Raw genomic sequence first — 13,709 nt, forward strand, 5'->3', positions numbered from 1 at the left:
TGAAAGGCACTATACAAATGTAATTTCTTGTTGTTGTTCTGAAGCTCTGCCCTAAGAAAGGCGCTGTGACTGATACGAGGAGTATTATTATTATATTATGAACATTTTATATTAAATACAAGTTTATTATTTATTCATCACATGGTCGTCCATTTTCTTTTTGCTTATGTTATTTTCATTGGTCCCATCCTCCTTGGGAATAGAGTTCGATTTGAAGACAAAACAGCTGAGACTAGGGGGAATTCTGGGACCTCTGATTTCTATGTTGTGTCTATCTTGTCTTCCGATAAATTTTTATTTATTAAAGGTTCTGGGTTTCTTGTGTAGTCCCGTCAAGTAGTGGTTAGAGCATTCACCTTGCAAGTGAAAGGACCTGGGCAGGGCAAAACCTTAGACAAGTTTCCTTACTCCACATGCCTCTGTTTACCTAGCAGCAAGGAGGAACCTGCTTGTTAGTCAATTGGTGGATCACTTTTTGGGGGTAATAATCCCTCCCACAAAAAATAATAATGATTTTGTCACCAATCTCCCTACCAACCTGCCCGCTCGCTCCGCTCAGCAGGCTCCAGCCTGCTTCACATCTCCCGCCTCACTCGCTCCATCATTGGCAGGCAGGCCTTCAGCCACTCTGCCCCCACCCTCTGGAACTCCATCCGCACACCCTCCGCCTTGCCCCCTCCCTTGCCTCCTTCAGGACGCATCTCAAGACCCTCCTCTTTGATTGTGCCTGTGATCACCCTTCTTCCCCCTTGCCCTCCACCCGCCCCGATCACGACCCCCAGCTTGGATCACTGGATCACTAAACACTGATTGTCCAGGACCTTGGTATGTCCTCCTGATGAGAAAGGCACTATACAAATGTAATTTTGTTATTGTTGTTGTTGCATTGTTGGAGGTATCTATTAGTTGAGATGTTAGACTGAGGTCCCTTCTAACAATAACAAGATTACATTTGTATAGCGCCTTTCACGTCAGAAGGACATCCCAAGGTGCCTGTTTGTGGATGTTAAAGAGAAGGGAGTTACTCCCGGTGTTCTGGCTAACAATTCTCCCCCATTCCCCACCAATAAATAATATTTCAGGCACATAAGAAACTTCCCTTTCCACTCACTTCCAATGGCCCAAACCCCTTCTGTTTGTATTTTGTAGAATTCCAGTGGTCAGAATATTCTCAATATTTTTTATAATAATGATAAATAATCCTTGCATTTGATATAGCGCTTTTCACATCTTCAAGACATCTCAAAGCGCTTTACAGAATATACTGTAAAGTAAATTGACTATATATTTGTGGGCAAAACGCGGCAGCCAATTGCACACAATAGTGTCCCACAAACAGTCGTGGATTGAAAATGACCAATTTATTATTGTTTTGTTTTGGAGGGATTATTATTAGGCGTGTGGAGTAAGGAAACTTGCCCAAGGTTTCACCCTGCCTGGAATTGAACCCAGGTGTCTCACTTGCAAGGTGAGTGCTCTAACCACTGAGCTACAGGACTTCACTTTTGGGGTGTCAGGGTGTCTGACACACACACAGAAACCCATCCCCAGGCTTAAGAGTATCCAAACCAAGTGAGAATTCCATGCATCCCACCTACACGTGGAAATCCCAGAGAGATAGATTGTTGAAATGGAATGTGCACTCTCTCCCTGAAGGGAAGCATCCTGTTTATCTAATTCAGGAAAGTATTAGGCGCAGGTTGGCAAGAGCCAAGGCCCGGGGACACGAGAGTGTGCATTGGGGTAACTGTTGGAGTCTAACCAACTAAAACCACATAGCTTGCCATTGAGAGACTGCCTGGCAAGCTTTCCCACTGCTCGACCACCCTACCCTTGCAGGGTTAACAGGAGCTATTCTCAATAATAGGGATCGAGAACTTCAGTGGAATTCTCCACAGAAACAGAAGCTTGCCAATTACCTGATGTTTAATCGCTGTAGACCTTGGGATGTCCTCCCAACGTGAAAGGCACTATACAAATGTAATTTTGTATTGTATTGTAGACCTCAGAGCCTCACTCACAGCTGTGAGGCCTGCCTTGTGTTTGAACATCCCTCTGTTTGGTGTGATGCCTCAGTGTGCCTGCATGCGCAGTCACTGAGGTGTGGGATCAGAGCTTGGGAACTGGATTGTTTACTCTTCAACTTGTGATGGAAAACTACCAGCGCCATTCTCAATCCAAATAAAATAAGCTTTACATTAAAATCTCCTTTCTGATCCAGCCCTCTGCGGCTGTCATAACACACAAACATTCCTTCCAGTCAATCCACTTCACAATATATTCTGTTAAACACTTTGAGACATCTCAATAACTTGATTAGACACTAAATCAAATGCAAGGATTATTATTAAAATTTGTTGGAAATATTATAGAATCATAGGGCAATCTAGGCTGGCCCTCTGGGCGGTAGAAACGCTATCCTTTTGACTAGACGTTAAACTGAGATCCCGTCTGAGCCTGTTCAGGTGGATGTTAGAGATCCTGCGGTGCCATTCGAAAAGAGAAGTGAGTTTCGCGCTCTCTCCAGTTTCCTGGCAAACAATCCCCAGATAAAATTATTTGTTCACTCTGCGCACAATTGGCAGCAGTGTTTTTCCCCACAAAATATACTGTCAATTTTCTATGAAGTGCTTTGTGATGTCCAACGATGTGATAAGGCGCTACATCAAATACAAGGATTATTATAATATATTATTTGATATGTTTTCCTGTGATAAAGCACAATACCAAATGCAAAAATAAATATTATTTTTATTATTAGTATTTTTGCTAGTTAGTTGTTTCCGTTGGGACTTACTCGCACTCATTCTCCACGGTGTGGTGGGCGGCTATTTGTTGGACACTGCTGTGGGCAATTGGCTGCCATGTTTCGCCCACAAAATACACTGTCAATCCACTTTGCAGTATATTCTGTGAAGCGCTTTGAGAAGTCTCGACTACATTATAAGGCCAATGCAAGGATTATTATTATTAGTTGACACTTATTATAATAGCGTATTCGTCCTCTGCCCCAAAGTGACCTGCAAACCTTGTACCAAACTTGTAACAAAAGCCGCTGTGTAAATACAAGTCATTTAGTGAAGTCGATTATGTATCGCTGTGTCCTGTAGAGGGGAATTATTAATAGATTTAATTCACTGTCGAGGAAAAAAAATGCACAAAGTGATGTCTCTTTTGAACCAGTGTAGCGGTGGTTGTCTAACACTGCTTCGCTGTGGGGGGTGGGGGATAATGTGATTACATGGAGCTTTGGAAATAACAGAGCAAAGTCACTGACCCATCCAAGCATGCCAGAGCCAGTCTCCCAAATCCAGGGAGCCAGTCGGCTATCTGTTACCAACAAGCTCCCTGATGGAATATCTGGGCTCTAATCACCTCTCCTCTTTGTTTTCCTGATGACCAGCCTTTATTAAGGAAAGCTCTGATTTAACCCCTCGCTGGGCTGTGGGAACCTGAGTCACGAGGCTGACCCCCACCCCTGCTTGAGTCGGGTTGGGTATCCATCTGCTGCCAGGAGACAGTGGACACACTGTTCTCCTCCCATCGCAGCACGGAGAACGAGCACAAACCAGACCCACCAAAACCAGCAAAATAACAATAATCAAAATAAGAATCATTCACCATGTCAAAACATCTCAAATAATCTATAATAATAATCCCTTCATTAGATTTAGTGCCTTGTTACACCTAACTGCGCTTTCACAGGATATACTGTAAAGTGAATTAACAGTGTATTTTGTGGGCAACATGCGGCAGCCAATTGCATACAGCAGTGTCCCACAAACAGCCGTGGATTGAGTGTGCAAATTTTTTTTAGATCTGGCCAATTTTTGGCCAGGACACCAGGAGAGGAACTCCCTTCTCTTTACGAATATCGTCACATGATCTTTAACGTACACCTGAACAGACATGGTTTAATGTCTCATCTGAAAGATGGATTTCCTTGCTTTCTGTTTCTTCAATTCTTCCTTTCTTCCTTTCTTTCTTTCTTTCTTTCTTTCTTTCTTTCTTTCTTTCGCAAGGTGAAATGCTGGGTATGTGGAAGTAGCATGAATTCATCAACTGCTGTGCCAATTGGCTGCCGTGTTTCGCCCACAAAATACACAGTCACTCCACTTTATAGTATATTCTGTGAAGCGCTTTGAGACTTCTCAATGACATGATAAGGTGTTATATCAAATGCAAGGATTACTCGAATTATTGTATGTTCCCTTGGCTTGAATCTCACATCCCATGGATAAAGCAGAATGACACCCTTCCCCGCCCTGTCTTCCACCCCCCACCCCCTCCCTCGCTACCAATCCTTAATTCCCGAAGATGAAGACACAGATAAAACGATCAGCATCCGAGCCTGTGACTGCGCCCGGCGGGGAGGTGGGGAAGGGAGGAGGAGGGAGCAAACCCTGGTGCCGTTGCTGATCCCTTCAGTCTCTGTGCTTTTATTCCCAGCTTAAACCAGCAATTTGCCCTGTTGCGGCTCAGGTGATTTGGCTGCAGACGAAACGTTCCAGTGTAGGAGCTCCCCAGTCACTGGGACCTTTAATCTGACTGCCCTCTGCGGGAGACTAGTCCCATTCTCCTTCAATTAGCTCCATCCTGTTTGAACTCACTGTTCTCTTTGTTATGGTCCCTGTGCCGTGCCTACTCCTGCACTCACCCAGTCACTCATCTCCCTCCCTCTTACAAGTTTGTTACAAGTTTTGCAGTTTTTGGGAAGAGGACAAATACGTTTTTATAAAAAGTATCAAATGCAAATTTTTTTAAATTTATTGTTTAGATCAGATGCAGTGCCTTATCATGACACCAAAATGTCTCAAAGCGCTTCACGGGATTTTACTCTCACGTGCGGTGACTGTGTGTTTTTGTAGCCAAATGTGTTGGGGTGTGTACTGCAAACTCACGATCACCTCGTGAGGCATCCCATAGCATAATTTAGCGTGCTCACCTTACAAGCGAGAGGACTGGGGTTCAATTCCCAAGTGGAGTGAAACTTTGGGCAAGGTTCCTTACTCCACACACCTGTTTACCCAGCAGTAAGTTGGAACCTGGTTGTTAGCGGATTTGCGGGTCACTTTCCGGGGGTAATAACGCCTCAAAAAAAATTGGTCGCTGTTTATGGTGTTATATCCACAACGGTTTGTGGGATACTGCTGTGCGCAATTGGCTACTGCATTTCCCCCGTACAATCCAAAACTCTGCAGCTTGTGTCCTCTCCCGCACCAGGCTCCCTATCACCTCCACCCTTGCCCGGCTCCCTTCCCTTGCCTCCTTCAAGGTCCAAGTTCCTGTTTGACCATTTCCACAGGGAAATGTGTATTCCATGTATAGGTGGCGTAAATATGTGGAACTCTCAGTCTGGTTTGGATTCTCTTAAGCACAGTGATGTGTTTTTACATGGGTCAGACACCCGGCTGATCACGGCAATGGGTTTCCATGTGTGTCAGACACCCGGCTGATCACGGCAATGGGTTTCCATGTGTGTCAGACACCGGGCTGATCACGGCAATGGGTTTCCATGTGTGTCAGACACCGGGCTGATCATGGCAATGGGTTTCCATGTGTGTCAGACACCCGGCTGATCACGGCAATGGGTTTCCATGTGTGTCAGACACCGGGCTGATCACGGCAATGGGTTTCCATGTGTGTCAGACACCCGGCTGATCACGGCAATGGGTTTCCATGTGTGTCAGACACCGGGCTGATCACGGCAATGGGTTTCCATGTGTGTCAGACACCGGGCTGATCATGGCAATGGGTTTCCATGTGTGTCAGACACCGGGCTGATCATGGCAATGGGTTTCCATGTGTGTCAGACACCCGGCTGATCACGGCAATGGGTTTCCATGTGTGTCAGACACCGGGCTGATCACGGTGATGGGTATTCGCATGGGTCCCTGTTCCCCTGTTTTCCTGTGTTGCTAATTCAGACTGTAAATACACAAACTGGCCCTCCCCACCCCCACCCCAGCGCGGCGATGCTGGAGTGGAACGTTAAGGTATTATTAGGTGATTGTCTTAAATAATGAGGCCCCCCACCCATGGCCACATCTTAATGACACTTTGCTCTCCATTAGCAGCTGCTAATCTGTCACATCCTGTGCCTGCTCTCAGCTTCCCACAGCAGTCTGACAGTCAGCACACACACACATACACACACGCTTGCTCGCTTGGTCACTTGCTCTCAAATGCTGCTGCAGAAAACAGACAAAATAAAATTCGATTTTATATTGCATCAAATTTGGTGTCGGTCTGGCTCAGGCAACAGCACTCCCGCCTCCGAGTCAGGAGGTTGTGAGTTCAAACTGCACATCGGGGACTTTGAGCTCACAGTCCAGGCTGACACTCCAGTGCAGGGGAGGGGGGAGCATTGCGTTTTCAGACATACTGTCCATTCGAGAGATATTAAAACGAGCTCCCTGTCAGTGCCTGTCCAGGTGAATGTTAAAGATCCCGCGGTGCTGTTGGAAAAGAGAAGGGAGTTTCTGCCTCCCGGTGTCCCGGACGATAATCTCCAGATAAAATCAGTCATTCACTTCATGGCTGTTAGTGGGGAGATTGCTGTTCGCAAATTGGCTGCTGTGTTTGCTCACAAAACACACGGTTGTTGCATTCACAGTATAAATCCTGTGCTTTGAGACATTTTTATTCTATTCTATTTTATAATCTATTGGAAAAAGAAGGGAGTTTCTTTCTCCTGGTGTCCTGGCCAACAATCACCCAAATAAAATTGGTCACTTACTCATTTGTTTCATGGCTATTTGTGAGACGTTGTTCATGAGACATTGTACTAAATGTAAAGATTATTATTATTATTTTGACGATGTGGTAAGGTCTGTGTGTGTGTGTGTGTGTGGAGGGAGGGGGGGTGGGGAGGAGAAAGCGACTGAGCTCTTTCAGAGCCAGGACAGGTACGTTGAGCCGAATAGCCTGTTTCCTTGTTGTAAATCTGTGGCGTGCTGTACCGGATCATTACCATTGAAAAGTTACAACTTAATTTAACATCATTGGTGTCAATTAAAGGGCTGTGAAGCCTTTGTGCCTGTGCTGCTTGTCCCAAGCTTTGCTCCCTGTGTGGCCAGAGACCAAACAATGGTAGGAAATCTTTTATACTCCAGTCCCAGGTCCCAGACGGCCACAGTTGCTTTGTGGCTTTTATCTCTCATTCACTTTCATGGTTGTTTGTGGGGATGTCGCTGTGTACAAATTGGTTTCCGCGTTCACCTGCAGGGTGTGCATAAGAACATAAGAATTGCTAGACGAAAGAAGAACAAGGTCCACCCAGCTGGCCTTTCACCATCCTAGCAGTCACATAACATGTTGTGTCACAAATTATATACTGTATCCCGAGATTTTATTTCATAACAGAAATCTATCTAATTTGCTTTGGGAAGAATTAACACTTTCTGCTTCCACTGCCTCTCCCTAGGGAGCCTGTTTCATACATTTACTACTCACTCACTGAAGTAGTGGTTCCACAGATTTATTTTGAATTTACCACCCTACAATCGCAGGCCGTGTCCTTTGCTTCTACTGCTTCTCCTGTTCAGTAAAAGGTGAAACAGCTTATCGTGGTTTACATTAGTCCCCTGTTTTTTTTACAATTAATTTCTTATTTTCGTTTGCGGTTGAGTCGAGCGTAACAGTGTCTGACACCAGTAACGTCCTCCTCACTCCATCCATGTTACTGAAGGTGTCACCGAACATGGAGACGGATCATTATCTGCCATGAAAATGATGGCGCTCACTCACACCGATCCTCTGGACGTCTAAATCCAGTTAAACACTTGTACTGACTACAATTAAGTACTTTTAAATACAATTGTTATCATTCTTCCACATGTTTAAGTCGTTGGTCAGTGCACTGTAGAAAAAGAACATTGGATAACAGGACTTTGTGAACACCCTGTACAAACACACAGTCACCACACTTGAGAAAAACTCTGTGAAACTCTGAGGAGGTTTAAAATTATACACACTGTATCAAACACAAGGGGTTTTATTAAAATCTTTATCAGGTGAATCATGTTAGCCAAAATTCACTTAATCTTAGTCTCATGTTCCTATGTCTCTTAAACAAGGGTAATAATCCCTCCTTTTAAAAAAAATTTGGTCCTACAATCCATGTCTTTTGTGGGACACTGCTGTGCGCAATTGACTGCCATGTTTCACCCACAAAATACACTGTCAATGCATTCAATTTAAATATATTCTGTGAAGGACGTTGAGATGTCTCAACAATGTGATAAGGTGCTATGTCAAATGCAAAGATTATTATTTATTATTTTAACCTTGTTTTGCCTTAATATTTAAAGTCCCACAGAATTGTGGAGTGATCCTGAACCCAGCCCTGGTTTGAAAACCATGTTTTCTTCAACTCCTAGATTCAGACTGGATTTATACCTTTCTCGTAGTGCTGTGTTAGGTTAAATTCTCAGATAATAATGGTCTCGCAGGATAAGACTCGGCAGAGGGAGGGTGGAACCGGGTCAGGATATTTAATATTTTATTTGGGTGATTGTTGCCAGGACACTGGGAGAGAGAAACTCCCTTCTCTTTTCCAATAGCACCGCGGGATTGTTAACATTCACCTGAAAAGCAGAGGGGACCTTGGTTTAATGTCATATCCGAAGGATGGCGCCTCTGACAATGCTATGCTCTCTCTTCCCCCAGCACTGCACTGCACTGGAATTTCAGTCTGGACTGCGAGCTAAAGGGCCCAATGTGGGGCCATAACATACAATGTTCTGCCTCAGAAACAAGAGTGCTACCAACTGAAGAAAAAAAGAGAGAAAGAAAGAGAGAGAGAGAGAGAGAGAGAGAGAGAGAAAGAAATAAAGAAAAGAGAAAGAAACAAAGAAAGTAAGAAAGAGGGGAAAAAAAGAGAAAAAGTAAGAGAGAGAAAAAAAGAAAGAAGGGAAGAAAGAAAAGAGAAATTGGAAGGAAGGAAGGAAGGAAGTGGGAAGGGGGGGGAGGAGGAAAAAAAGAGAAAGAAAGGAGAAAAAGAGAAAGTTTTATAGCACGTTATCACGTCAAAAGATCTCAAAGACTTCACGGTAATCAATATAAAGTGTAGCGACTAATTTTGTAGGCAAACTGACACCTACCTCCTGGGAGCTAAGCAGTGTGGGTGGGGGATGGAAGTCAGTTTCTCTCTATCCTGCTGTTCTTTATCTCTCTGCGGGAGGTGGAGAGAGATAAAAAGCAGCAAGATAGAGAGAAATTGTGAGTGAATGGTTGCCCTATGTTACTGTTGACAGCTTCGCTTGTCCCTGTTTGAGTGGTACCTGGAGGAGAGGTGACACTTTTCTCAGCTTGTTAGCAAAGTGAAAGTTCAGGGAGTGACTTGTGTGCTCAGCGCTAATGAGAAGCATGATGAGTAATTGACTGGTTTAATCTGGGACAAAGCGGGGCAGCAGGCAGAGCGTGAACCCCAAGGGGGGTATCAAAGGCTGGCTTGTCCCACTCGCTTGTTACATCTCAGAGGTCATTATAACAATCTGAAACTCTCTGTGTTGTGTGCTCACACATACACTGGCTAGTCACGATAATAATAATAATCCTTGCATTTGATATAGTGCCTTACCATGTCGTTGAGACTTCTCAAAGTGTGACACTGCTGTGGGCAACTGGCTACCGTGTTTCACCCACAAAATACTCAATCACTGCACTTTACAGTATATCTTGTGAAGCGCTTTGAGATGTCTCAACGATGTGATAAGGTGCTACATCAAATGCGAGCATTATTATTATTATCATCGAAATATCTCAAAGGCTACACAGGATTTACTGTAAGGTTTCTGACTGTATTTTGTAGGGAAATGCGGCAGACACTTTATGCACAGCACTGTCCCACAAACACCCATGGAGCGAGTGACCAATATTATCTGGGGGATTGTTGGCCAGGTCACCAGGAGAGAGAAAATCCCTTCTCTTTTTCAATAGCACCACAGGATTTTTAATGTCCAGCTGAACAGGGTGCAGACATGTTGGATCAACATCTCATCTGAAGGAAAGCGTCTCTGACAATGCAGCACTCTCTCTCCCCAACACTGAGCTGGAGTGTCAGCCTGGACTGTGAGCTCAGAGTCCACAATTTGGGGCTTGAACCCACAACCTCCTGACTGACTCAGATACAAGTACTTTCAACTGAGCCAGGCTGGTTAATCACATTGTTAAAAAAAATCAAAGCGCTTTCCCAGGATTTGTTGTACAGTGTAGTACAGCAAAGATCCCACATGTGAGCACACAACACAGTACAGTGACTTTGTGGGTGAACATGGCAGCCAATTTGCACACAAACATCCCACAAACAGCCATGAAGCCAATTTTTTAAGGACTGCAGAAAACAGCTTCAAATTAAGGCTGAATTTCTGAGAGGGGGAGGGCGGGCAGGCGGTCAGAATTCTGTGCTGTCTAAAATTTTAAATAATGGTCTCAGCCTAAGACTGGTGGAATTTTTCTCTCTTTCATCCTTCCTACCTTCCCTTCTTCATAAACTATAATAATATAATAATCCTTGTATTTAATATATCTTATTGCCTTATCTTATTGTTGAGACATCTCAAAATGTTTCACAGAATATATTGAAAAGTGGATGGACTGTATATTTTGTGGGTGAATCGTGGCAGCCAATTGTGCACAGCAGCGTCCCACAAACAGCCATGGAGTGAGTGACCGATTTTATTTGGTGTTTTGTTGGCCAGGACACCAAGAAAGAGAAACTCCCTTCTCATTTTGAATAGCGCCGCGGGATCTTTAACATCCACCTGAACAGGTAGACGGGAACTCGACTCATCCAAAGGACAGATTTCTTTGCTCTCTGTTTCTTCAATCCCTCTTTCTTTCTTTCTTTCTTTCTTTCTTTCTTTCTTTCTTTCTTTCTTTCTTTCTTTCTTTCTTTCTTTCTTTCTTTCTTTCTTTCTTTCTTTCTTTCTTTCTTTCTTTCTTTCTTTCTTTCTTTCTTTTTCTTTCTTTCTTTCTTTCCCTCTCTCTCTCTCTCTTTCTTTCACAAGATGAAACATTGAGTTATTCTCTAACACAGGATGGGTGGGTGGAGGTAACGTGAATACTTTAAAAATCTTAAAATGCCTTCATATATCATGTGGAGAGAGAGAGAGGGAGAGAGGGAGAGGGAGTTTGAGTTAATAAAACGTGAGTTGGACAGTGGGGTCGGTGTGTTGCGGGTGTCTAAAATCACACAATGCAAATCGAATTTCTTTCGAGTTGCAAATGTGTTCGTAAAGTCGCAAGTGAATGCGCTTTTTTTCTTTAACAAAACCGAACAGATAGATTCCTTCTGCCACGGTGTGGTGTAGGGCTGAAGCAGACCAGCTGTGGTTTGACCGTCTCAGCTTCTGCTCCATCACTGGTAAATGACCCCCAGCACCACAGCTCCAAATAGTTACCCGGAAAACACGTCCAGCGAATGAAACATTCCTGGTCACTTGTCACTGCAGAGACTCCATTCTCACTGAACGAATTTCAACTTCAATGAGCAGACTTTTTCTGGCGAATATGTTGTGGCGAAATGTTTCCGTGTTTACAATAAGGGTTTCAAAGGAAATCTCTGGCCTTGAGCTGTTTAGTAAGATCAAGTGTCACCCTCCCGACCAGCCTCCCAATTTAGTGCTTTAATAAGACAGTAATGTCAACTCTCCCACAGCTTCCCGTCACCATGTAAAAGGGACGGAAACTGCCCGCTGTATTGACAGAGGTTTTGTCAGCACAGCTGTCCTGACACAACCCCCACATCTATTCAACATAATCCCCCACCTCCCCTCTCCCCTCCTCCTCCTTATTGTCTCCCCCCCACCCCCACCCTCACCATCCAGCACAGGCAAATTACACATCTCAGCCTGACTCACTGCTCCGGCCTCTGGGGCAGAAGGTTATAATAATATAATAATACTTCTATTTTGATATAGCGCCTTATCACGTCATGGAGATTGTCTCAAAGCGCTTCATTGAATATACTGTAAAGTGAATTGACTGTATATTTTGTGGACAAAATGCAGCAGCCAATTGGGCACAGCAGGATTGAGTGATCAAATTATTATTTATTTTTGAAGGGATTATTATTGAAGGGAAAACAATCCTCCAATTGACTAACAACAGGGTTCCTACTTACTGCTAGGTAAACAGAGGCTTTTGGAGTAAGGAAACTTGCCTAAGGTTTCGCCCCATCCGGGAATCGAACCTGGGTCCTCTCGTGAGCAAGGCAGATTGTCCTCTTTGACCGTGCCTTTGATTATCCTCCCACCCAACCTTGTCTGTTGAGGTAGACGTTAAAGATCCCATGGCACTATTCGAAAAGAGAAAGGAGTTTTTCTTTCCAGGTATCCTGGCCAACAATCCATAAAATTAATCACTCACTTCATGGCTGTTTGTGTGCATACTGGCTGTTGCGTTTTGCCCACAAATTATAGTCACTACCCCCTACAATATACCTTGTGAAGCACTTTGAGATGCCTCACCATGATAAGGCGCTATATCAAATGCAAGGATTATTATTGTTGGAGGACAGGCGCGTTGAGTTTGGTCGAGGTGAGGACGTGGGTGGTGGAGTTGGACCTTGTGGATGATGGAGCTGGGAAGAACAGCGAGCAGCGAGCTTGAGAAATCGAGGTAGGAGGTGACAAGAGTGTCGATAGCATTGCATCTACAACATTTACAGCATTGAGCTGCCTCAACACTAAACGTCCGCTCTGAGCAATGAGGAAGCAAGAACAGAGGAAATATGAAGTGGTCACTGAGTCAGTCACCGGAGAGCGCAAGTTTAATACCATTCATATTATAATAATTCTTATAACAATAAATTTGTATGGTGCCTTTCACTTCGGGAGGACATCCCAAGACACTGCAAGGTCAGGGATTTTGACCCGAGCTGGTGGTTGGGATCAGGAGGGGTGGAGGGCAGGGAGAGTGGGGGTAGGAGGATGACCGAAGGCACATTCGAAGAGGAAGGTCTTGAGACGGGCCTTGAAAGAGGCGAGCATTGGGGTGATGGGAGTGTGGAGTTCGGTGCGGGTAAGGATACAGAGGTGGTGGAGCTGGGGAGACTGTCGAGAAGGGGTGCAGTGTAGTGCCTTTGTGTAGGTGAAACACGGCAGCCAATTGCACACAGCAGTGTCCCACAAACAACGATGGAGTAAGTAACCAATTTTATCTGGGAGATGGTTGGCCAGGACACCGGAACAGAGAAACTCTTCTTTTCGAATAGCGCCGTGGGATCTTTAACATCCACCTGGACAGGCACATGGGACCTCAGTGGTGTGGGGAGGGAGTGAAAAGAGCTCTTTCAGGGAACCGGCACAAGCACAAGGCTGTGTTGCCCCCTCATGGGGGAAATGAGCCTGACAGCCACACTGGGATGAAGCCTCATACTGAAGAATGCTTATTTGGTAATCTCTAGCGCCTCCATGTGGTAGCATGCAGCAATTGCACCCCATGTCTCAGAATCCATAAACACTATAAATTAGCAAATAGAAGTATAAATTAGCAAATAGAGGATCTAAAGGAGAATTTCGGAGAGATTAATAATAAATAATAATCCTTGCATTTGATACAGCGCTTTTCACGTCGGGAGGACGTCCCAAAACGCTTCACAGAACACACTGTAAAGTGAATTGACTGTATATTTGTGGGCGAACGCGGCAGCCAATTGCGCACAGCAATGTCCCACAAACAGTCGTAGATTCAAAATGACCAAT

This window comes from Callorhinchus milii, unplaced genomic scaffold, assembly GCF_018977255.1.
Source record: "Callorhinchus milii isolate IMCB2004 unplaced genomic scaffold, IMCB_Cmil_1.0 Scaffold1, whole genome shotgun sequence".
Classification (NCBI taxonomy): domain Eukaryota; kingdom Metazoa; phylum Chordata; class Chondrichthyes; order Chimaeriformes; family Callorhinchidae; genus Callorhinchus; species Callorhinchus milii.